Below are 24,610 nucleotides of genomic sequence, written 5' to 3'. Positions count from 1 at the left end.
CTAGTTAATTACTTTATTCATCATTCTAAGTATCCCGCGGGAGCCCCTAATTTTTTCAGGCCCAAAACAGCATTGTGAGCGCAGACCATGCATTGACTTTTACAAACTTAATGCCATGCCTGTAAGAACCAGACATCATTTATCCCTCATCTCTGTCCTTCTAGACCTACTATGGAATACTTGAATGTTCACTAAACTAGGCCTCCATGGGGCACACAATCTAGTTCGCATTTGCCAAGGAGATGAGTCGAAGAAAACATTTAATACGAAATATGGGCACTATGAATACTTGATGTAATTTAGCTGCTTTTCAACAGTTTATCAACTGTGTTTTAATAGATTTATTAGATCAATACGTAGTAATCTACTTAGATGACGTTTTGATCTTCTCCAACAACTTGAAAGACCACAGAGAACATAAAGGGGAGAGCAGTTGGCCTAACGCCTAGGGCGGTGGACCTCGAATCTGGGGAACTGGGTTTTAGTCTCGGCAATGACACTGAACATCCTGTGATTCTGGGGAAATCACCTAGGGCCAGATGTAGGAGCCTAAATACCGGTCGGTAACGGCCGATTTCGGCCGTTACCGACCGGTATTTAAGAATTGGCATGTAGGAGCATAATTTTACAGAATCGGTAAATATTCTGTAAAATACTTTTACCGATTCGGTAAATCCCAGATGTAGGTGGGACTCTTCTGAGTCCCAAAGGCCCTACAAATTCGGTTATTTACCACCCAATCCAATTGGGTGTTAAAATACCGAATCCAGGTGTGCATGCACATGTGTGCATGCACACCTAGCCATGTGACAGACAGACATGCCCTTAGGGCATGTCTGTGTGCCACATGGCGCACATGCCTATTTTTGGGGTACCAGAGGGTGTCAAAGTGACACTCCCTGCACCCTTGCTGGAATCGGTAATTACCGATTCGGTATTTCCCATTGATTCCTATGGGCTTCACAGCCCATAGGAATCAATAGGAAATACCGATTCGGTATTTACCGAATCGGTAAATACCGAATTTTAACGATTCGGTATTTCCACATCTGGAAACACCTACATCTCCCCCCTTAATATTTACCGATTCATAAATACCGAATTTTACTGAGTCCCACCTACATCTGGGATTTACCGAATCGGTAAAAATACCAATTCGGTATTTTACAGAATCGGTAAATTTACCGAATCTGTAAATTTACCGATTCTGTAAAATTATGCCCCTACATGCCAATTCTTAAATACCGGTCGGTAACGGCCGAAATCGGCCCTTACCGACCGGTATTTAGGCTCCTACATCTGGCCCCTAGCCCCTAATCTCCCCATGCCTAACAAAAAATGAATGTGTCTTCATGTAATGCAACTGGTGCTATGTAAAGCTCTCTGATACCCGATTCGGGTCAAGTTCGTGCTATATAAAACTCTGTAAAAAAAAAAAGAAAATGTAAAAACATGTTGGAGAAGTTTTACTATGTTTACAACAAAACAGACTAGGGGCCAAATGTAGGAACTGTTTTGCGATCGCAAACACTGCGATTCACAAAAATAAGGGTGTATGCAATCGCAAAACAGACTGTTCCTATGTAGGAAAGGTTTCCGCAGCGCAAAAATGGTTATCGCCAATTTAGTGATTACCATTTTTGTGTTCCAATGATTCTGCAAATTATCTTGCCGAATCGCAATCTGCGGCACAGCATTTGAGATATTCGCAAACACCGTTCTAGCTAAATGCGAATGCGCACATTGAGATGCAGCAAAAAGTCGCAAATTGCGATTTTACCAAAATCGCAATTTTGCACTTCTCAATTACCACCAACTCTGAGCAGGTGGAAACCAGGTGCTACCTATTTAAACAGGCCCACAATGCCACTGGGATTTCCTACCATGGCTGGCCTGTATGTGATAGCTAGGAGGAATCGCAATCTGCGGCACAGCATTTGCGATATTCACAAACACAGTCCTAGCTAAATGCAAATGCGCAAATTGAGATGCAGCAAAAAGTCGCAAATTGCGATTTTACCAAAATCGCAATTTTTCACTTCTCAATTACCACCAACTCTGAGCAGGTGGAATCCAGGTGCTACCTATTTAAACAGGCCCACAATGCCACTGGGAATTCCTACCATGGCTGGCCTGTATGTGATAGCCAGGAGGCTGAAAATCAGAGATGCTGCACAGAGAAGAAGACACCATGAAAGGATCTACAGACCACGCATCACCCTCTTCCAACTGACCGAGGAGCAGATCCATGTGAACTACAGGCTGCACCCAGACAGCATCCTGGATTTAATAGAGGAGCTGACACCCATACTTGAACACCCCACACACCATTCCCACCCATGTCCAGATTCTTTGCTCACCGCACCTAATGGCATCAGGGAGTTTTCAGGGGGTGATAGCCACAGCAGGAGGGGTCTCTCAGAGTGCACTTTCGTGCTCCTTCTACACTTTCCTTGATGCAATGGTTCAGAGGCTGCATCACCACATCCAATTTTCCAGCACACAACAGGCACTAGATCAGACCAAGCAGGAATTCTACCAAATAGCCTAATCCCCAAACGTCATTGGCTGTGTAGATGGGACCCATGTCGCACTCTCACCCCCATCACAGAATGAGTATGTGTTTAGGAACAGAAAGTAATATCATTCCCTGAACATCCAGGTAGTGTGCAACGCCAAACATATAATCACCGATATTGTGGCAAAATACCCAGGAAGCACACATGACTCATTCATGTTTCACCACTGTGGATTAAATGGCAGACTCACAAATGGCGAGTTTGGAGAAGGCTACCGGCTAGGTAAATGCATGGCTCACAAACACACAACCAGTAAAGGTTTGAACTGGCAGGACAGTATTGAACATAAATCTACTTATACCCTGCAGGTGACAGTTTGTATGCTGTACGTGACTACATCCTCACACCGTACCTGAATCCAGCCACAGCAGCTGAGCGGAGGTACAACACCACCCACAGACCCGCACACTGTGCCATTGAGAGGACATTTGGAATCCTTAAGAGGCGTTTCCACTGCCTCCATAAGAGTGGAGGTGCGCTACAGTACTGCCCTGAGACATGTTGCAAAATCGTGGTTGCCTGTGCAATGCTACACAACATCGTTACCAAGAAAGGCACCCCAGTGGATCTGACAGATTCAGACACATCAGATGAGGAGGGACCAGCTCCACGTCGCAGACCAGCAGGTGGTGCCGGGGCGGCTGCCGGGCGCCTGAGACAAGAGGAGATCACACAGAACTACTTCTAATTGAGTAATGAGGACACAAAGCCACAGAATGGTGCTTAACTGTGATGTTTATTTCCTTTGCTGCAGGAATACATCCGTCACACAGCGTGACTGTATTGTGATTGCTTGCACAGGTTTGTGCCACAGTGCAAGTATTTCCATCAGTCAATAAGTCCATATGGAATGTCTTGCTTCACACATAGCGGTACAAAAGGGGGTGGTGATGGACGGAGCATCTGAACCAATCAAACACTCACACCCAGTCAACAGATCTGGGTTTGATTCATCACCGTTCTTTAGCCCACTCTGCCACCCCAGTTCATAAGGCTCAGGCCATATATAAATCAGTCTGACCCTGTGCCTCATGGGCACAGTCCAGCCCGAACTGCCAAGCCATGCCTTCCCTGGACCGGACTCAAGCTTCCAAGGACCGGTGTCTGGCATTACAGCCGTCTTCAGCCAGGCTTGCTTGAATCCGGTGGCAAAGTGAGCAAGGGACTCACGTCTGAGCATGCCCTGCCAAACTTATGGCGAAAAAAGCGGTACAAAAGGGGGTGGTGATGGACGGAGCATCTGAACCAATCAAACACTCACACCCAGTCAACAGATCTGGGTTTGATCCATCACCGTTCTTTAGCCCACTCTGCTACCCCAGTTCAGACATGGCCATATGCAAATCAGTCTGACCTTGTGCCTCATGGGAATAGTCCAGCCCTAACTGCCAAGCCATGCCTTCCCTGGACCGGACTCAAGCTGCACGCATCTGGTCCACGGCATGTGTAACCTGCAACTGGACCCTGCCCACGTTCTGGCAGCAGTGGGCCAACTCATGCTGCATACTGACACGTCTTCGGGCCAGCAGGGGTGTGGCGGTTGACTGGCGGTTAATATCAGTGAAATCAACAGTAAAAACTTGCCCAGCAGACAATAAAACAGGCCCCTAAACAGCCCAAAAAGGTGGCCCACCCACAGACCAGCCCTCGGGCACTGCCTGATTGCCCTGTAGGTCAGTTCGTCCCTAGCGGTTACCAAGGGCTAGATGTAGGTAATAGCAAATTACCGAATGGTAAATACCGAATTTTACCGATTCGGTATTTACTAATCGGTAATTGCTATGTAGGAAAAAAAATCGGTAAAAAATACCGAATCGGTAAGATTCGGTACCGAATCAGTATTTGCCATTGATTCCTATGGGCCTTGAAGCCCATAGGAATCAATAGCAAATACAGATTCGGTAATAAGCGAATCGGTAAAAATACCGAATTTCCAAGGGGGACAGGGTGTCACTTTGACACCCTGTTGCACCCCTGTTTCTGGCTTGTGTGCCACGTGGCACACATACATGCCCTAAGGACATGTATGTGTGTCACATGGCATGTGCACGTACACAGAAATTCGTAATTTACCACCCAATAGTTTTGGGTGGTAAATAACAAATTTCCAAGGGCCTGTGGCACTGTAAACTGTGTCACCTACATATTGAATTACAGAATCGGTAAATTTACTGATTCTGTATTTTACCGAATCGGTAAATTTACCGATTCGGTAAATATACCGATTCTGTAATTTTCTAGCCCCCTACATTCCAAAACCCAAATACCTGTCGGTAATGGCCGAAATCGGCTGGCCCGTTAGATGGCTCACACAGAAGGGGTGCCTGTCAGTTGGATGACTTTGGCCCTTAAATCTGCCTTCACAACTGCCCCCGTTCTGAGACATCCTAATTTTGCTCTGCCTTTCAGGTTGAAACAGGGGCGTAACAAACGCCCCCGCAGGCCCCGCGGTGGGGGGGACTGCTCCCCTCAGTAAATGAAGGGGGCCCCAGCCCCCCTCAGCTCTTCTAAGAGCTCTGAGAGAGGCTTGCTTTGCTCTAAAGCAAGCCTCTCCCTCTGCGTCTGAAGCAGTTGCAGGCTGCAGCCTGCTCGGAGCCCCTCGCCCCCTCCCTCTGACTGAAGAGAAACAATGTTTCAAGTGACATTGTTTCTCTTCAGTCAGAGCGGGAGGCGGGAGAGAGGATGGGGGCCAGTTGAAGCAGGTTGAACTCTGCTCTATGTCAGGGGGGCCTCTGTCTCAGTTAAGCTGTGGAATCCTAAAATGTGCACATGAGGCAGAGCATTTACACTGGGGGCCATATTAGAAGGGTCCCGGTTAACTACAGGAGGGGCCACAGAGACTTGTGCTGCCCCTCATGTGACATGGACTGTGCAGTCAAAATGTCAACGTGCTCCGGGGGTCAAATACCTCCTCAGAAGCCCCTCGCAAGCATCACCCTCATAACTGCCCCAGTTGTGTCTATTACAGACTGACAACACACTGAGCTCATAGGGGCCCCTCCACAAAAGCCTTTCTGAGTTCTTCAGGAGTACCACAGGATTTTACAGGCGTACTACAGGAGTACCCCAGGAGTCCTACAGGAGTAATACAGGAGTACTACAGCAGTACTACATGAGAATTACTGGAGTTCCACAGGCGTACTACAGGAGTACTACAGGTGTACTACCGGAGTATCACCGGAGTTCTACAGGAGTATTACAGGAGTACTACAGGAGTACTAAATGAGTCCCCCAGGAGTCCTACAGGAGTAATACAGGCGTATTATAGGAGTATCCCAGGAGTCATACAGGAGTAATACAAGAGTACTACAGCAGTACTACAGGAGTACTACATGAGAATTACAGGAGTTCTACTGGCGTACTACAGAAGTACTACAGGTGTACTACCAGAATACCACCAGAGGTCTATAGGAGTACTACAGGTGTACTACTGGAGTACCACCGGAGTTCTACAGGAATAATACAGGAGTACTACAGGAGTACCACCGGAGTTCTACAGGAGTACCACAGGAGCACTATTGGAGTTCTACAGGAGTACCCCAGGAGCCCTACAGGTGTAATACAGGAGTACTACAGAAGTACTACAGCAATACTACAGGAGTATGACATGAGAATTACAGAAGTTCTACAGGCGTACTACAGGAGTACTAAAGGTGTACTACCAGAGTACCACTGGAGTTCTACAGGAATACTACAGCAATACTACAGGAGTTCAACAGGCATACTACAGGAGTAGCGCAGGAGTTCTATAGGAGTACTACATGTGTACTACAGGAGTACCACCGGAGTTCTACAGCAGTACCACAGGAGCACTACTGGAATTCTACAGGAGTACCCCAGGAGCCCTACAGGAGTACTTCAGCAATACTACAGGAGTACTACATGAGAATTACAGGAGTTCTACAGGCATACTACAGGAGTACTAAAGGTGTACTACCAGAGTACAACCGGAGTTCTACAGGAGTACTACAGGAGTAATACAGGAGTATTACAGCAATACTACAGGAGTACTATAGGAGAATTACAGGAGTTCTACAGGTGTACTACTGGAGTTCTATAGGAGTACTAGAGGTGTCCTACCGGAGTACCACTGGAGTTCTACAGGAATACTACAGCAATACTACAGGAGTTCTACAGGCATACTACAGGAGTAGCGCAGGAGTTCTATAGGAGTACTACAGGTGTACTATCGGAGTACCACCGGAGTTCTACAGGAGTATTACAGGAGTAATACAGGAGTACTACAAGAATACTACAGGAGTACCGTAGGAGCTGGGGCATAACAAACGCCCCGGGAGCCCCCGCGGTACGGGCGGCCCCACTCTCTTCAGTAAATGAAGGGGGCCCCGGCCCCCTCAGCTCTTCGGTGATCACTGTGAGAGAGGCTTGCACCCCCTCTAAAGCAGGTGCAGGCTGCAGCCTGCTCTGAGCCCCTCCCGCTGACTGAAGAGAAACAATGTATCAACTTACATTATTTCTCTTCAGTCAGAGCCCGCCCAAAGGATGGGGGTGGAGGCCCCAGAGACAGCATTCTCCAGGGCAAAGCTCATATGAGAAGGGATGAGGCAGCAAAATGGTGCCCTCAGGTAAGCACTCTTGTTAGAACACAGAGCATGTGGGCGTCCGCAGGGGAGGTGGGTGGAAAGGGGGGCCGATAAGGGTGCAAGGCAGAGGGGAGAATGGTGCAAGGTAGAGAGGAGAAGGGTGCAAGATAGAGAGGAGATGGGTGCAAGGCGGATGGGAGAAGGGTGCAAGGCAGAGGGGAGAAGGGTGCAAGGAAGAGAGGAGAAGGGTGCAAGACAGAGAGTAGATGGGTGCCAGGCAGAGGGGAGAAGGGTGCAAGGCAGGGGGGAGAAGGGTGCAAGGCAGAGGGGAGAAGGGTGCAAGGCAGAGGGGAGAATGATGCAAGGTAGAAAAAGGTGCAAGGCAGAGGGGAGAATGATGCAAGGTAGAAAAAGGTGCAAGGCGGAGGGGGAGAAGGGTGCAAGGGGGAGGGGGAGAAGGGTGCAAGGGGGAGGGCGAGAAGGGTGTAAGGCAGAGGGGAGAAGGGTGCAAGGGGGATGGTGATGAATTTAAAAATGTGCCCCCCACCCCCGGAAACATTTCGGCAGACGCCCATGGTAACGCACACTGCTTTGTGAGAGAGAGTGGTCGAGAGTGGAGAGAGAGAGTGGAGTGAGAGAGAGAGTGGAGAGAGGGGGACGAGTGTAGAGTGAGAGAGGAGAGTGAGAGAGAGTGGAGCGAGACAGTGGAGAGAGAGAGAGTAGAGAGAGGGTGGAGAGAGAGTGGAGAGAGAGTGGAGAGAGAGAGAGTGGAGGGAGACAGTGGAGAGAGAGTAGAGAGAGAGAGTGGAGCGAGAGAGAGTAGAGAGAGAGAGAGTGGAGCAAGAGCAGAGAGAGAGTGGAGAGAGGGTAGAGATAGAAAGTGGAGAGAGAGAGAGTGGAGAGAGCGTGGAGAGAGAATGGAGAGAGAGTGGGGAGAGAGTAGAGAGAGGGTAAAGAGAGTGGAGAGAGACAGTGGAGAGAGAGAGTGGGGAGAGCATGGAGAGACAGTGGAGAGAGAGAGAGTGGAGAGAGAGGGAGAGAGAGAGAGTGGAGAGAGAGTGGAGAGAGAGAGTGGAGAGAGGGAGAGTGGAGAAAGAGAAAGAGTGGAGAGATTGGAGAGAGAGAGAGTGGAGAGAGAGTAGAGAGAGAGAGTGGAGAGAGAGTGGAGAGAGAGTGGAGAGAGAGAGTGGAGAGAGAGAGTGGAAAGAGGAGAGAGAGTGGAGAGAGAGTGGAGAGACAGAGGAGAGAGAGTGGAGAGAGAGAGAGGGAAGGGAGAGAGAGAGTGGAGGGAGACAATGGAGAGAGAGTGGAGAGAGAGAGACAGTGGAGAGAGAGACAGTGGAGAGAGAAACAGTGGAGAGAGAGACAGTGGCGAGAGAGTGGAGAGAGAGAGACAGGGGAGATAGAGTGGACAGAGTTGAGAGAGAGAATGGAGAGAGAGAGATAGAGTGGAGAGAGAGTAGAGACTGACTGACTCAGAGACTGAATACTGACTGACCGAGAGACTGACTGAAAGAGAGAGAGAGAGAGAGACTGACTGAGAGAGAGAGAGACTGACAGAAAGAGAGAGATAGAGAGACTGACAGAGAGAGAGACACCGACTGACTGACAGAGAGAGAGAGACTGACAGACTGACTGACAGACTGACTGAGAGAGACTGACTGACTGACAGAGAGACTGAATGACAGAGAGAGAGACTGACTCACTGAGAGACTGACTCACTGAGAGAGAGAGAGAGAGAGAGCGAGAGCGAGTCTGTGATGGAATTGGGGTCACAGTGTGTATGAAGTTATGCAATGCCTCTTAAGATTGCTATTGTCTACTAATAAAAATGTATTATCAAAATGTGCTCTTTGTAGTTACGGTAGCAATCAACAAAATTGGACACTTGTTACACTGTTTGACTTTTGGTTCAGTGCAGAATAAGGAAACCCTCAGAGAAGTCAGTGTATGTTTAGGTTAGCGGTATATTTGCTTCATCCGCCCCACACTGACATTCATGCAGTTATCATCGGGTTTTTCCTCTTGGTGTGTACTGCTAGCCTCATCCAGAGGCACCTCCAGTCTCGAGTGCAGTGTCCAGAGACAAAAGGATTTTCCCAAAAGGATAGGATAAAAATGAAAAAGAGTGCCCAGGGGAAATTTTAATATTTGGGCAAGCTTTCATTAATTAAAAATTGCGAATACTCATTAGTAGGCCAAGTTACGGGACTGTATGGTATTACTCAGGTAATATTGTCGACATGTTTCAGCTCTAATGGGCCAAACAATCTGTAGAGCTTTCGTCAGGACTTACAAAGGGTAGGTACGAACAAACACATATAAAGCTACTCACACGAATTGTGCGGTATTCCCACAGCTCAATACATTGATATGAGTATGGTATTCTTCTCGATCTATGGAAGAATATACACATGAGGCTATGTTTAGCTGTGTGCAGTAGATCCTAAAAGGGGGGTGATGCAGTAACAACATAAAGTGATAATAATTACACTAGTGCAGAACATGAAAGTTATTTTCATGACGGAGAGCGTTTAAAATTACGGGAAATAATTACTTTCCACTGCAAGTCGCTCGTGAACACTGATAAAGAAAAAGTGGCTGTCGTTATAGATGCAATTACGTTTTTGTGTGCAGGCGCTGATCAATTTTGTGGCTCAACTGGAATATCACTAGTAGTCAAAAGTGCTATCTCAGCCTCGTAACATTATCATTTTGTAGTGCCGATCAATTCATACTCAACATTATTAAACTTTCAATTGTATCTTTTCTTTGAAAACCACTAGATGTTGTTCTGGTTCTCATTAGGGCTAAAACTCGCGCTATATCCAGTATTTACATTATTGGGTCAGACACAGTGCTCCGGAAAGATTGGAAAAACAAACCGCCTATTGCGGGATTCTGTGGATTCTTACCTGTCGTAGTTACAACTTCTACTTCCTACAGGGGTACCTTCAATCGCCACAGAGCTGAAGCGGAGACAGGGACCACTGTCAGGACAGATTAGATTATAATGCTTACCTAGGTGGAGAGGACGGAGAAATATCACATCGCCATTACCCGCATGGAGTCCTTCCTCCTGCCTTGTGCTGACTCTGCCCCCGGAGTGCTGGGAGCCGGGTTGTAGTTTCTTTTTAAAGGAAATCGGCACCTCATGGTGAAGGCAACCCGACGTCGTCATGGCTACTGGCGTATTGACGGAGGGATTATAGTTTCTATTATTTGAAGGGTATTGCGCCTCTAATTATAGGAAATACAATGAAAGCGTGATGTAATTCAAGTCCCCTTTAGTTATAGACCGGTTGGAGACCATTGTATTCATGTGTACATTATACAGTGGACTATTCAGATCCTAATTTTGATCATGAATTGACGGGACTTTTTTGGAGGCAAGGAAGGATGTTTTGAAAATTCATAATTTCACTTGGCAAAGTGATGCCAGGCCACATTGTCATTCAACCCAGAATCATAGGTACGTAGACGGTCCACCCATCTTTGCTCCTTCTCATACAGAATTTTTTCTGCATTACCAGCTCTATTGGTCAGCATTTCTATTACTGTCCATTGCATTTCTTCATGCGTGTGGTTACTTTCAGTGAAATGGGCACATAGCTTGGTGGTATTCTTTTTCAGCTTGATGTTGCTCCTGTGTTCTCCTATCCTGAGTTTAACCTTGCGACAGGTCATCCCGATGTATCTCTTTTGACACGGGCACTGGATCATGTAAATGACATGGGAGGAATTACAGTTTGTGAACTGTTTTTGCGTCCATACGAAATCCTCTCCCAATTGCAGACTTTTTGTTGCTGTTGTTGTTTTGCAGGCTATGCATGTTCCACATGGGAAGTGTCCTGAGAGCGGTGTCATATTCACGCTGATGGTTACAGGGGCTGCAGCTCGCAGCTTGGGGCGTGTATGCACAAGGGTGTCTTTAAGGTTCTTGGTCCTTTTATTAGCGAATCTCGGTCTCGGCCAGTCGAATTTGCCCGTGTTGACTATGTGCCAGTTCTTCTTGATTAGTTTTTGAACAGCATATGTTGCTGGATTGTAGGTAGTCACACACGTGGTTAGATCTTTCACTGGTTCTTTTGGGTAAGTTTGCAGGAGACATTCCCGGGGTTGGTTATCAGCCCTCTTCTTGCATTTTTTGATGGTTTTCTCAGTGTAGTCTCTCATTTTCAATTTGTTACTCAATTCCGCTGCTTGAGTTTGGTAATCGCAATTTTTGCTGCAATTCCTTTTTAATCGGAGGAATTGACTAAAAGGCAAATTGTCTCTTAGTGGTTTTGGATGGTGGCTCTTGTGGGACAGCAAGCTATTTTTCGCCGCAGTTGGCTTTGTGAAAGTTTTTGTTTGCAGGATACTATTGTCATTGAAGATGGTTAAATCCAATCTTTGTAGTTACATCTGCTTTTGAAATACTGCATTGTCGCTTTGTCTAATGTTTTAAAACGGAAACGAGAAGGAGCAGTGGATGCACTTTTGTCAAAACTGAACGATGAGTGGGCCCGATGTTGTATATCATGACAGGAGTCTGCATCAGGAAACGCACCTAAAATTGGGCAAACTACCCCGTTCTACTGATGGCAGGGACCCTGTAATAATAGGACCACCACCTATGATAACCTGCGTGCAGACTAAGCCCAACCTTTAACTCCACCATCCAGTGTTACTTATAACGGCTGGATTGGTGACAGTGGCGTAACAATAGCCCCGCATCACCTGCAGTATGGCAGGTCACTGGCCTGAGAGCTCTAGACTGGCACGGAGGATGGGAGGGGGCCCCCTCCATGTAGTTTGCAGGGGGGCCCCCTCAAGTTTCGTTACGCCACTGCTCAGGGAATGAAGAATGAATTGTTATGTGTTGGAACTCAGAAACTGCACATTGTGGAATGATTCTCTGCGACATGAACAGTGGTCCCAGTTTCCACATTCACTTCCCTTCACTCGAAAACATCTTCACAGCTTCTGGAAAGTTTAAGGGAAACTCCACACCTTCAAGTTTTCACTGCAGCAATTAATGTAACTTTCGTATTCACTCTATGGCCGTGGGGCTGAAGTAGCGCCTAGAGACGCTCCCGTGCTCCGTCTTTAACTTGTATAACTACAAATAAAGGGTCCAAAGTAAACACGTTTATCCGTGTACGATCAATCATGTGTGAGCTATTCCCAATGTTACCTCCTGGGGGCAACCTCGCCGTAGATTTCCTTTGTTCTCTGCAAGGTGCCTTCGAGACAGAAATCCAAGCAGTCTTGTGTGCATTGTATGCCCTGCCTCCGACAACGCAAAGTGCAGCTCTAGCTCTCCAACGCAAAGAACAGATCTCCAACGCATAGAACAGAGCTCCCACGCAAAATACGGATCTCCAACGCAAAGTACAGATCTCCAACGCAAAGATCAGATCTCCAACGCAAAGTACAAATCTCCAACGCAAAGTACAGATCTACAACACAAAGTACAGCTCTCCAACGCAAAGTACAGATCTGCCACGCAAAGTACAGATCTCCCACGCAAAATACAGATCTTCAACGCAAAGTACGGCTCTCCAACGCAAAGTACAGATCTCCCACGCAAAGTACAGATCTCCCATGCAAAGTATGGATCTCCAACGCAAAGGACTGCTCTCCCACGCAAAGTACAGATCTCCCATGCAAAGTACGGATCTCCAACGCAAAGGACAGCTCTCCAACGCAAAGTACAGTTCTCCAACGCAAAGAACTGCTCTCCAAAGCAAAGTACAGCTCTCCAACGCAAAGTACAGATCTCCAATGCAAAGTACAGCTCTCCAACGCAAAGGACAGCTCTACTATGCAAAGTTCAGCTCTCCAACGCAGAAGGACAGCTCCCCAATGCAAAGTACAGATCTCCAACGCAAAGTACAGCTCTCCAACGCAAAGGACAGCTCTCCCACGCAAAGTTCAGCTCTCCAAGGTAGAAGGACAGCTCTCCAACGTAAAGTACAGATCTCCCACGTAAAGTACAGCTCTCCAACGCAAAGTACAGATCTTCAATGCAAAAGACAGCTCACCTACGCAAAGTTCAGCTCTCTAACGTAAAGTACAGCTCTCATACACAAAGTTCAGCTCTCCAACGCAAAGTACAGATCTCCCACGCAAAGTACAGATCTCCCATGCAAAGTACGGATCTCCAACACAAAGGACAGCTCCCCAACGCAAAGTACAGTTCTCCAACGCAAAGGACTGCTCTCCAACGCAAAGTACAGCTCTCCAACGCAAAGTACAGATCTCCAATGCAAAGTACAGCTCTCCAACGCAAAGGACAGCTCTCCCAAGCAAAGTACAGCTCTCCAACGCAAAGGACAGCTCTCCAACGCAAAGGACAGCTCTCTAACGAAAAGGACAGCTCTCCAGCGCAAAGTACAGCTCTCCAACGCAAAGTACAGCTCTCCAACGCAAAGGACAGCTCTCCCACACAAAGTTCAGCTCTCCAACGCAGAAGGACAGCTCTCCAACATAAAGTACAGCTCTCCCACGCAAAGTACAGCTCTCCAACGCAAAGTACACCTCTCCAATGCAAAGGACAGCTCTCCAATGCAAAGGACTGCTCTCCAATGCAAAGGACTGCTCTCCAACGCAAAGTACAGCTCTCCAACGCAAACTGCGGATCTCCAACGCAAAGTATGGATCTCCAATGCAAAGTACTGCTCTGCAACGCAAAGGACAGCATTCCAATGCAAATTTCAGCTCTCCAACGCAGAAGGACAGCTCTCCAACGCAAAGTACAGATCGCCAACGCAAAGTACTGCTCTCCAACGCAAAGGACAGCTCTCCCACGCAAAGTTCAGCTCTCCAACGCAGAAGGACAGCTCTCCAACGTAAAGTACAGATCTCCCACGTAAAGTACAGCTCTCCAACGCAAAATACAGATCTCCAATGCAAAGGACAGCTCTCCCTCGCAAAGTTCAGCTCTCTAATGCAAAGGACAGCTCTCCCACGCAAAGTTCAGGCCTCCAACGCAAAGTACAGCTCTCCAATACAAAGGACAGCTCTCCAAGGCAAAGAACAGCTCTCCAGCACAAAGTACAGCTCTCCAACACAAAGTACAGCTCTCAAGCGCAAAGTACAGCTCTCCAACGCAAGTACAGCTCTCCCAAGCAAAGTACAGCTCTCCAACGCAAAGGACAGTTCTCCCACGCAAAGTTCAGCTCTCCAACTCAAAGTACAGATCTCCCACGCAAAGTACAGCTCTCCCACGCAAAGTACAGCTCTCCAACGCAAAGTACAGCTCTCCAATGCAAAGGACAGCTCTCCAACACACAAGACAGCTCTCCAACGCAAAGTACAGATCTCCCCGAGTCCTACACCCCAGAAAGCGAAGTAGCATCCTTTACAAAAAAGCTTAAACAAGGTCAATAGTTTTGACTTTTTTATAGTCAAAATGTTCTCTTGCGCACAGCACTGGTGTATTGTGACCAGCAGCAGGGCAAGCCATCCACTTACTCATAGTAGGCACAACACAATTATGGCTACCATCTCGTACCACAAGCGGCCGAAATCCATTAAAACAAGCATTGACATAGACAAATAGGTCTCGCCTTTGGGACCTTATTATCCAATGTATTTTGCTTCAAACTAAATTTAATACAGAATTGCGATAGCACAACCGCCCAGGAAGTTATTACTGGAGCAGCAGCACGAGTACAGTATGTGTTGTATTTGAAGCCTTCCACACGCCTCTACTTTACTAAACCTTTATGGGCATTCTGTGATAAAAGATTAAATAAAAAGAGGAAGACAGTGAGCGTATCACTAATGAGGAGGAAATAAAAGTAAAGGGTTCTCCACTCGGAGCCTAACAAAGTGGCAGCATGTCCTTTTTGGTTCTGCTTAGCAACTAAGAGTGACTTTTCCAAAGAGAACATGTGACAAGGAAAAACAAGCAAAGTCACTTTCCACATCTTTTTTAGGTGCCTTTCCAGTGGCGGATGGTGATATTTGAAAGTGGTGAGGCGTAAAAGCTCAGAGTGTCCTCTGGGGAGCGTAGCGAACAAGCCCAACTGTCATAAGGTGGTCCAAAGCGTTTATACCCCTGGGAAAAGTTTGAAAAAAGAGTGGGCAAACAATGTATTTTCAAGCAAATTTGCAAAAGCAAGAAGGATAATACAGCAATTGTGAAAGTGTAGTTATGACATCAATAAAGAGATTTCATATCATAATGACAAAGGTAGCTTTAGTTACATCATCTCTACAGTGCAGTGTGCAGCCAAAGCTATTGAAAACTACCACGGGTTGCCTTTGGGATCTGCTTTGCATCAACACCCAAACCTGTACAAATGACATACAACATGCCACAAAAACTGCCTTTACTCACAAACATTCTGCATAATGAGCCCTTTTCATATCACAGAATTAGGTCAACGATGCCACAGATGTTCCTCCTATAAAGCCACTTATTTCCAGTACCTTGGTTACAAACATGGTGAGTAGTTCTTGGGTCAGAGAAAGTTGACTTCGACAAAACATACTACAGATATAGGAAAGACAAGCTGAGAATGTCAGTGGGAGATCTTCTACGAGTAACATGTGGAGGAAGGGGTCAGTGAGTTAGTGTCTGTTTTATTCGCTTGTCCAAGCAGGAAGGTGTCCTTTAGTGGAGGCCCCTGTCTCTGTAGCTCCTGCCTGCTTCTGATTTGCCATTTTTAGATCTGTTGTTCTCAATAGTATGCCATGCGGAGCAGAGCCAGACTGGGAACCCAAAGAGGCGCTGGCAAATTATGTCAGACCAGCACCTATAAGGTGTATAGCAAGTGAGCCTGACCACTACAATGGGGCACAGGGGTTCTCCCACTCAAGAACATTTGGGGGAAATGGCAAAAATGGTGCATTCTGCAAAATATTTTTCATTATTTTTCATTTTATTATTTTGGAAAGAATATTAATTGATGACCTTACAGTGCATCTGAAAATAGCAATCTTTATTGGGACCAGCGGCGGCCGGTAGTGGGAGTAACTGCCGGGCGGTGACGTGGGGAGGGGGAGGGGCAGGGTGGGTGTAGTAATGTATGGATTACGGACCTTAACAGGTAAGTAAACATATAAATAAATAAAACGAATTTCATTGCTTGCACTGCATCACCAAATGTGATGCAGTGCGTGCAGTGTATATTATGTTACACATACAAAGGGGATTTCAAGGTGTAGGATTCACGTTTTACATACTGGTAGGCATTTTCTAAGAGTACTTGTTCTGTGGAAGAATAAACTCAGAATTCAGAACGTAACACAGTGAGTGGTTAGAGTTTACTTTACAAATAACAATTTATTTCTTCCTAAAAAAAGTTTTTTGCAAAATTAGGATAATCAAAGACTGGGAAAAACATAACTTTTTAACCTGTACCATGCAGTTTGCATGCAGCTCTTTGAAGGCAGGTCATAGCTCACTGTGCTAGATTATGAACTGCACAGTAAGACAAGCATTTACAATGCAACGGTTTCGCCTTTGGAAAAGTTAGAGCTATTGTCATTGTAAATGACAACATTTTTATTTATGTGTTGGTTTTGAAAACAGATAAATAAATGGCATTGTCATTCACATTGCCATTAGCTTAATCTCGCGCAAATGTGAGACCTATTGTACCCTACGGTGAGCAGAGCTGCAATTGTGATGTTCACAACCTCCTCCCTGACTCGGGATTGCTTGTGCTTCACATGCTCCAGCAATAGGCAGAGCACCTCCTGTGGTCCTACGACTTTCATTAGCTTCATGTAGGTCTTCATGTACTCCTGCCTGATGACTGCCTTGTTGTCCCCCAAGACTTTGACCGTGGCGGAGATGACGGGACGCAGGTACTGTCCAGTGCTTTGACCAAGGTTCAGCACCAACAGGTTGCGCACTTCCAGTGCACAGTGCAGGACTGTGAAGCTAGAGTCATCCATCAGGTTACCCAAGAAGCTGAGGAGACCGAGGACACTGGAAGAAGGAGCCAGGGCGTGCGAGAAGTCCTGCGCCTTGGCTTTCAGCTCCTCCATTACACGGTTACGCACACACACTCAGATGCGTACACATATATAGGCACACACACATAGGGACGCACACATCCCCAGACTCAGATGCTTTCACATACACAGGCAAACACACACACACATACACACACACAAAGATGCTTTCAAATACACAGGCAAACACACACAGATGCGCACACACGCCCAGGCACGCACACAACCCCTTAGTACACAATTTGCACCACAGCTGGGATTCAAACTTATTTTGCAGCACATCGGGATGTACACAGTCCTTGGGATACAGAAACAGTGTCCATCAGGAAACAAGACAGATTGGCTGACAGTAAAACCAAATGCTTTCAGTTACAACATCTTCTCGTCTTTCACAGGGGAGGGTCGAGGGGTCAGGGCTGCTCGGGTTATATTGTTGCCATCACCGAGACAGTTGTAACCTCAATGGACTGATGCGCAACTGAGTGCACCAGCAACAGCTCAGAACTTTCCACACGTGAACTCTCAGGCCAAGCACAAGATGAGAGCTTAAATGCTTGCGCTTGGACATCCCCTATTATCAGTACTGCGTGGGGTTGAGTCTCAGCAGGACAATTGGGTAATGGTACCCGATAATTATAGCGCTTAGAAACGGCAGGCGTGTGTTGAGTGACACCCTTTAGAGAGACACAATTTTTGTTTTAGTCCATTTCTTGTTCAAGTGCTGGTTTTTCGCTGACACACTGGATGCAGAACATGCCCTCTTTAGGCGCCCACGTGTAGGAGTGTCGACCTGTTGTGGGACTGTAGCTGCTGAGAATGCGTGGCTTGTAGTTCATGTGCGGGGCTACGCCCAGTCCAGCGAGATGTTTACCTCTGGGTGCCCCATAGCGTGAGGCATGAACGGGGCTTAAAGGGGTCCGTACTGATGCTTGATCCCCCATCGCAGTTTCTGTACGGGACGGTTTCAGTGTGGGCCCATGCGTGTGAAGTCCGCGTGCGATGTGTGCCCCACGCATGTGGTTTAGTATCCTGCGCTTGACCAATGCATCAGTAACTTTACTGGACAAAGAATGAAAACAGCGGCCAGTTCGTTATTTAGTGGCTTATACGAGACAATTGTCCTGGGGCAGATGCAGTAATACTATAATATTCATTTGAAAGAAACTGTATCCGAGACCCTAGTACACCAATGGTGAACTGCAGTATCCATCGTGTTGTATCGTGCGCATGATAGTAATGTGAAATCACTGCGCAGCTAGTATCGTGGAACTCCTGGTCACATCCCATGCTTGTGGATTCAGTGACCTAGATGTTATGGTCGGGGACATGTTAAGGATTTGGGGTCCCTGTTCGGATGAACTTGATATTATGATCTGGTTTCAGTTCTTTTATGCCTTCTTCGGCCTGGTCGCTAACATTTGGCTACATTCTAAACGTGTTTATATCTAGTATTCAAGGATAGTGCTGTGTGCTTTCAATATTGTAACAGCAGCAGCTCACTAATATTACTGTAAGTAATCTCTGTGACACACTTCCATTTCTCACATGTGAGGTCCTGTTTTGGATCTAAAAGAAACTTTTTTTTATGGATGTTGCATACAACAAACACATCTCAGCAAAATATCTGTAATATTCTCACACATCAATCACATTAAACATAAATTAAAGTAAACCGGTATTAAAAACAATCTATTGAAGAATTATTCAGGGGCATCAGGGCAAGGTCTCTGTAGAACAGAGCTGGGTGGAATCAGTGTGTGCATAATATGATTGTACCAGGGTGCGCGGTATGGTGGAATCGCTGCAGCTGATGTGGTGGAATCCTCTCTCCGGCTTTTTTCCCGTTGCCCACTTTAGCAGTCTTTGATATTTCCCGTTTGTGCCCGTGCTGGGTGGCAGAAGACATCTAAATACTGCGCCTACTTGTGTCTGGCAGCTGTGCCGAGGATTTGCGCCTTCTCCCTGATGCTTGTCGCTGCTGTCAGCTGCCCTCTGTTGGAGGGCTGCCCGCCTGGCTGTGCCGGAGATGATGTGACACCCGCGCCCCGCAACCCACCAAGGCTTCAGTTTCTCGATTCAAGATGCAGACCCTTTGAGGGGACACCTGTAGGAAACTTGGTGTCCCCAAAGTACAGCGGGTGAGACTGACGTCTGGTGATGGCGTACACCGACAGCGATGTTTCGACAAGTGATGCAGTTATCTGAACTGACACAGCCAGAAGGGCGAGCAATAGAACCAATACAAACAGAGGGAAATTGAGACGATTTGTAAACCCAAGTGAAATGCCCTGGGGCACGTGCATTAAACCATCCGTGCTTGTTTGCATCAGTTTGCAGAGAAGGAAGAGTGCCAAGATTGCCCTAGCGGCGGATTTGGACACTTTGTGAAATCCCAGATTACTTTCATGCCTTACACTAGGAAAGGGATTCACGGGCCAGATGCTGGGCGCTCTGTGCTGTAGCGTAATGGCAATATAAAGTACAGGGAAACGTAGTGTAGTGGGCTATGTAACCTTAATTGCTACCCCATCGTCACTACTTCGACATGTGCTGCCACTGGGTACAACTATCCCCTCTGCCCTTGGCGGCTCCTTCCGAAGAGGGTTCGGGGTGCTCTGCGGCTCTCCTCCGGTCAGTGCCCCAAGGCTGGCACTGGTGCCCTGCTGCTTACTCGGAGGACATGGAACGGAAACGTGCATCTGCCACCACGGAGCGGTGAGAAGGGAGAGGTCTGGAAAGCCGAGCGGTGCTCCCTGGGCGCTCGCCAGACCTCCAGTCACCAGACTCCGCCGCTCATCCTCAGACCCGGAGTCACATCTCTGGAGACCCTTGTTTCACCCGAGCCCCCCCCCCGTTAGTGGATTAGCACTTGACAATCCTTTTTGCGCTCTGTGATGTTGGAGTTTGTATTGAAAGCTTTTCTAGCGAAAATGTAAGCAATACAGGTTCAAGTTTGATTAGTTTAAAAACAAGCAACGAAGTGCATGGAAAGGAATACAAGATAACCACAGACGATGGCTGGAGGGCGCGAGGGGTGGGGGCGCGAGGGATAGGAAACAGCGGGAGGGGGGGCGGGAAAGGCACGGACAGCGGGAGGGGGGCGGGAAAAGCACGGACAGGGGGGGGCACTCACCTGGACTTCTTCCGGCGGCGGTCGGCCTGGAATGAAGAAAACAAACCTTAAAAAAAAAAACGCCCACCGCCGAGATGACGCGCACAGAGGGGCGGAGAGGGAAGAAAACGCGGGAACACCCCCGAATCTGGTCCGGCCTTGACGGACAGATCCGGCTTCCAATGGCTAGCCAATGGGAGCCGGGGGACGTTCCTATATCCCATATTGTAATCATTAGATTTCGCCTGCGCGAACTGCTTGCACAGTAACGCCAGGCAAAACCTAAAAAGGATCTCTGTAACAAAAGCAGTAATTCACTAAGCATTGCACAAAAAATAGTGTTCTGTGATCAACATAGTATACTTCCTTTTCAGAAGGCATATTAACCCTCTGTGCTACCTTAGATAAGTCAACACTGACACTAGACAAAACTCCGATCTCTCTCTAACAGGTACATTAATCACCAGAATTATCTTGCCACTTTATTGTTTACTGAAAACTGTTGGATATACAAGGAACTCTGCAGTGCTTTTAAAACTGCTGCACAGCAAAAACTGGTGCCCCAAAACTTCTGCCGGCACGTGCGCACCTCCATTCTGCGCATTACTTTTAATGAATAGCCAAGATCAGGGCGGAGAGCGGGTATGTTCCTCGCTCTGCGCGCGCTCCCCTTGGATAATGTTGCATTTTATTTTATTTTTGGGAAACGTGTAACGTCGAGGGGAAATATTACGCCCAGGCCAGAACACCAGTGAGTGACATTATTTAATATATTTATACGTTGTTACGTGTAAGCCAGCGGGAATTACTGTCATTTCACCCGTCGTTTGTTTAGTTTCCTGCAAAGTTAAACCACTAACTTTCCTGTGTGGAAAGAAGTACGAAGCAGCTCATTATTTGCAGATCAATGCGTGCGGCCTGTCTCTCTTCGAGCCACAAGAAAAGGAGAAGGAGAGAGACAGCTTCCTGTCACCCCATACTGAACCGTGTATCTATGCCAATCCAGATGCTGCTCCTTCTGTTATAGCAGCGCCTGGATTGGCTGGAGCAGACAACTTAGACACACATTACTGGCTAGGAGATACCCCCGGCTCCAGTTCGTGCAGATGGAGCGACTCAGAGCCGTGTCTTGTGCTCATGTCGGGCTGGCCGGAGAGAGTTAGCCATCCAACCTGACATGCACACTTGGGTGCCCAGTCTGAAGTGTCAGTCTGTCATATGTATTGTTAAGCTCCGCCCCCTCAGGCACGCACTGGCTTCTCCAGGAGTCATGACCCACCTCAGTGATACCGAAACCCTCCTGGCTGTGCAGAATCAGTAGAAAACACTGTTTAGCAATCAGCTGAACTCACATTTAATTGGGGGGTGGGGATATAAGTGGGTCAATGCCCCAAAACCCTAATGGAGGTCCAGGCCCTGCACCTTTCAAAGGGAAGCCACACAAGACTTCTGCTTTATGGAGTACAGGAGTGCCACGCATTTTACCAAGAAAGCTCTGTGTAAACATGCTGTGACAGAAGGCGACCCAGGAGATGGGAAGATGGCAGCCCTTTGAGTCCAAGGGCAGGTTCCGAGTAGGAGAAATGAAGGATTTTATGGGATATCTTCATAGATTCATTAATAAATAGGACAGGCGGGATCTCAATTGTAGTGAAAAACACTAGAACTATTAAGATGTAACGGTGTGGACATTTTGTAGAATTTCTCAACAGATAATTTAATCTCTAGCGTGGTTGCTTTAATTAATAGAAAACTCAAGACTAAAATGGTCTTCCCTTTTTCACTTCATGACGACCATGGCTGCTTCCCAACATGTAATAATACCATAATATTTGGTTCCTATTATATTGTTGATATTATGGTAATTTCAGGATTATTGCAATATGACACCAGTGAGGGTGCTAATGGCACCATATAAAATTGCATACATAAATACATTTTTACAGGGTATAATATTTGTGTCAAGACAAGCTATAAACCATTAACCAGTCATTAGCAGCACAAACACCATTTGTAAATGATCTAGTGGAGTTTTGTGGCAAACTTAAGCTACACATTTCTTCAACGAATGCAGGGAATTTTAAGTGGGAATTTTAAAACCTATATTACCAAGTTCATCCCTCATTGTTAAAGTGCAGCATTTCACAGGAACTGGCACTGATGTTCATCCCATTTAAAGCAGGGTAACAGCTTTGCCCCGCACCCACGGAACATGCCTGCAAAAAGGCAAATTATTGTCACCCTCTACTGCGTTAGTACCGGTCTCCGTAGCACCGCTTGCCTAAGCACAGAATAGGTAACTGACACTTGTAGAAATGCCGAGCAAAGGCGGACCTATGCCAGGCCGTGGAACTCTGGAAGGGAAAGCTGATGATGGCGGGGAAGAAGACAGCAGTCAGCGTACACGCCACGCAGTGCAAGCTGGGTGGCTCAAGGCAGTGAACAGCACAACCTGAGCTGCTTTCGGAATGGAGGCATTCAGTCAGACTAAGGCAGCATTTTGGATTGGAGCGGAGAGGGTTTTACGCACTGGCACCAGCGCATGTGCACTGTTTGCCAGGATCAGGCTTCCATTACACCTAGGTGAGGGCAAGGTGGATGGGTATAAAGAAAGTACATCATCGATAAGTCAGGAGCCCACCCACTGTAGGAAGAGGAAAACCCTGAAATTCAAAACAAGCCTAACCGCAAAAGCATAAGCATGTTCACAAATTAAAAGAACATTGTGCAAAGTGAGGCGCAAAGCGTGTGCTACAACAAACACTTGGGGGAAGTGCTTGATTACACTGAAGCATGGCGGCTGTGAATCGGGTGCCGCACTAAGTGGGAAGTGCTTTGTGTTAATGTAAAAAAAAAGTTCCAAATACACATAATACAATGGCACAAGTGGAAGAGGATATGTCCTGCTGCAATACTCCATGAGAGTTAACAATTGAGTAAAAGGTGGGACAAGCAGGGACCATTATCCACTTAGAAGCAACGTTTTTTAATGGACACTGACAAAAGCCAATCAAAAGCTGGAGGTGGGCTATAAGCCCCCAGAGTGAATACAGCATGTCTCGAGACACAGCACATGCCCTATCTAGGCTCGACCTAAAAGTATGGATAACTGTGATGCTGTGCGCATAGAGCGGGGTGAGTGAGCTTAGGGGCTAGGCCAGAGAAGTTGCTAAACAAACTAAATAATCTTTAACATATTTCGGCCTTTCACCTTTAAATAACTGCATATAAAATAAGGCACAGCTTAAATGAAAAAATAAATACAAGTTAATTTAATCAGTTGGAAAGCACAATCGCACATTATGAAACTTCTATTAGTTAATGCACTGCAGAGGTTTGTGTGTGTGTCTAACCAGAAAGCTATAGAATTGAATCTTGGTTGGTGCAGTGAAGAATAGTGACTTGTCTATGTTTAGTGCTACAAGGTCCCAGTCTGTGACAGAAAGCACTGTGAATATGAAAGTCATTATTTTAAACTTGCATTGCACACAGTAAAAGGCTGCAACAAAATATTTGATAGCAGTCCATTCTCCCATCACACACACACACAATGGCGCACAAACAGAGGTAAGTATCTTTGGAAGTACCCCGATTTTTACCACGCCAATGAGAATAGACCTCTATCACCTGGAGCTGCTACCCCCTAGCTGATAGCAGCCTCTTGAAGAGTGCCCTCACTCTGATGTGCATCAAGAATATTTGGTAAAAATAAATATATGCTGGTCAGGTTTTGAGACTGGATGTAGTGAACAATACTAAGTCAAATCTCTGGTAGGGGGCCAAACTGAAGATAGTGGCAGAAGCTTAAGGGAAGAGCTCCTGGTGCCTCCATCCCAGAAATGTACTTATCCTGAAAAAAATAGATCGCCTGTGAGCCAGCAACCACAGCGAGCATATGTGAGCAATAAGAGCCCACGGATGTGCATCTTTTGGAACTAGATGTTGTTGGATAGCTGTAGTAACGATGTCATTTTCAAGTTCGTTATTGTAGTAATCTTCATATAAGAATGTATAACAGTTCCATACACTTCCTACACCATCTCTCTAAGTGTGTACCTGTTAATAACTTTCCACATCCATTTACAACTTTATCTCTCACATTTTTTTAAACATCATCCTTACAGTATGCTTCTATCCATTCATCTTTCCGTAAGCTATTGATACTCTCAACAGCCACAAATATGCATGCCACACAAAAAAACATTCCAGGGATCCTGGCCAATCTCTTTGAGAGGCAAAAACAATCAGCAGTGACATTTTTAACAGCAGGTACATATTGAACTTTATACAAGAAGTAAGTCTTGTAAACACATAGACAATCCAGCAATCCTAGCACATGCTCTCGATATCATTGCATCTTGTAGAGAGCTCAGCTATGCCAAAGTCTTCTCACTGTTAAGCTTGAGAGCATTGTTACT

This window comes from Lissotriton helveticus, chromosome 3_1, assembly GCF_964261635.1.
Source record: "Lissotriton helveticus chromosome 3_1, aLisHel1.1, whole genome shotgun sequence".
Taxonomy (NCBI): domain Eukaryota; kingdom Metazoa; phylum Chordata; class Amphibia; order Caudata; family Salamandridae; genus Lissotriton; species Lissotriton helveticus.
The sequence above is the reverse complement of the archived record's forward strand: the minus strand, read 5'-3'. Positions refer to the sequence as shown.